General features: G+C 41.6%; 1 non-coding gene across 1 annotated transcript; it reads right to left on the bottom strand.

Annotated features, from left to right (window-relative positions):
• Positions 1 to 1,477: 1,477 nt before the first annotated feature.
• Positions 1,478 to 1,584, bottom strand: LOC139873919 (small nucleolar RNA R71). The gene has a single exon (XR_011767629.1). It is a non-coding gene; the product is annotated as a small nucleolar RNA R71 (small nucleolar RNA).
• Between the last annotated feature and the right edge of the window lie 550 nt (positions 1,585 to 2,134).

The following is a 2,134-nucleotide window of genomic DNA, read 5'->3' as shown; positions in this document are numbered from 1 at the left end:
TCGCTCAATTGGATGAGCCGTCTGAACGTGTATGCCTGTAGTCAGACTGCACGGGCATCGGGGGTAAGGGACATTGCTGTCTATTCAGAATCTTCAAGCCTAACGCAGTACCCAGTGACATGTCTTATGACAGGGGCGTTTAGGACCAGTGTAATGAATACAGGGCCTCTGCCTATTCATGAGCCAACATTCCATAATCTCAGCAGAATAACTGATAAAATCATAGTATGCACTTACTTTAACCTTATCTGAATTACAAATTTTATCGCATTTACTTTATCTATCTTATAAATCAGAAAATCCCAAAATAAATATTCACTACTCCCTAACTATCTTAGGCTACAATATATGTTCGATGTTACTGATATCTCAAAAATACGACTCTAGGTCATACTTCCCTTACTTATAAGGAGTAGTATGATTTAGGCCCCGCTAAATATAAATTTAAAACAGTACCCTCTCCCACGAGTGGCTGATCCTGGCGAGCCGCGGCCTAACGACACCGCGCAAATAAAAACCGTCCGTTTCGGCCATATCAGGAGATCTGCTAGTTTTTGGCGCCGCTGCCGGGGAACTGGTATCAGGCAATCCTGCTCTCTATCAAACTTATTCGCAAGCATTTAGTGGTGTCTAAGAAAGACAATTATACACGGACTTGGTTATTCTATTTTTCGAACAGTCGCCAATTGTATTGGGACCAAAAGGATCCTGCCTCTCCGTAGTCGGCCTGGCCACTTGGTTTGTTGAATAGTTTGTGCGAAGCTTTGTTACCGAAATACCAGAGAATCAGTAGCCAGAACCAAAAACATATTCCACCATAGGATAGTTAGTTAATTAATTAGATTACTTTAGATTACTTTAGTTTACCTTAGATTAGATTACCTTAGATTACCTTAGATTACCTTAGATTAAATTAGATTACCTTAGAATTAGATTAGTTTAGCTTATTATAGTTTAGCTTATTTGAGAAAAATTAAAAATAAAAAGGAATACCTAGTGTATGACCCAAACCCGATCTAGACCAGGGCCGTTGTTATTCGTACCTGATCCAGACGCAATAATCTCTAAAGCTCGCAAGGAAGCACGAATCAGAAACCAAATGGCGTTACGCGTTACTTTAGCAGAAAACACAAAACCCTCGATTGAAGGCCGAGGAGGACCAATCAGATTTCTAGAGATTCAAGGACACTCGTTCGAGTTAAAACATCACATCATCCAGCTCATTCAAAATAACTGTCAGTTTCATGGATTACCGAATGACGATCCTAATTCTCACCTTGATAAATTCATATCTCTTTCGAACTCCTACAAACAGCCAGGGATAGGACAAGATATAGTCCGGCTATACTTGTTCCCCTATTCTCTCACTCATCATGCTCAAACTTGGTTTGAAGGACTGGAAAAAGATTCCATCACGTCATGGACGGAGATGGCGACTAAATTCCTAACCAAATATTTCCCTCCTTCTAAACAAACCAAACTGAAGAATGACATCATTAACTTCAAACAAAGTTATGATGAATCTCTTTACACTGCATGGGAGCGTTTCAAAACCCTGCTGAAGAAATGCCCTAATCACCAGTTAGAACGGTCAGCCCAAATATGTACCTTCTACAATGGTCTTACGGTAAATCATAGGACGACGATCGATGCAGCAGCTCAAGGGAATCTGATGAATCAAACTGCAGATGAAGCATGGGAATTGCTCGAGAACATGACGATGCATCATCATGACTGGAACAGTGGTGAAACAACTTCATCATCTGCCCCACTCTCTGCACTTAACAATCAAACAGAGGCCATCAAATCCCTCACGGATAAGATGGAATCTCTTGCAAAGCAACTCGGAGAATTGAAGACGCAACCGCAGCAGGTTAACCAAGCTCAGGCTTGTGTTAATTGTACCAACCTGCAACCCACTGAAGACTATCAAGTTGAGTACGAAAACCCTGACGGTTCAGTCTATTACGTTCAATACCCAGCTCTCCACCAAATCTCGGATTCAATCAACCACCAAGGGTTAATCAATTTCAGCGAAGCAATCAACCTTTCCGCTATCGCTATCCACCTTATCCAGCCCAACAATCTCAATTGACCTACGATCAACCACTTCCACTCACTGGTCCCCCAGTTG

Source organism: Rutidosis leptorrhynchoides, chromosome 10, assembly GCF_046630445.1.
Source record: "Rutidosis leptorrhynchoides isolate AG116_Rl617_1_P2 chromosome 10, CSIRO_AGI_Rlap_v1, whole genome shotgun sequence".
Lineage (NCBI taxonomy): Eukaryota > Viridiplantae > Streptophyta > Magnoliopsida > Asterales > Asteraceae > Rutidosis > Rutidosis leptorrhynchoides.
This window is presented reverse-complemented; position numbering and strand designations above follow the sequence as displayed.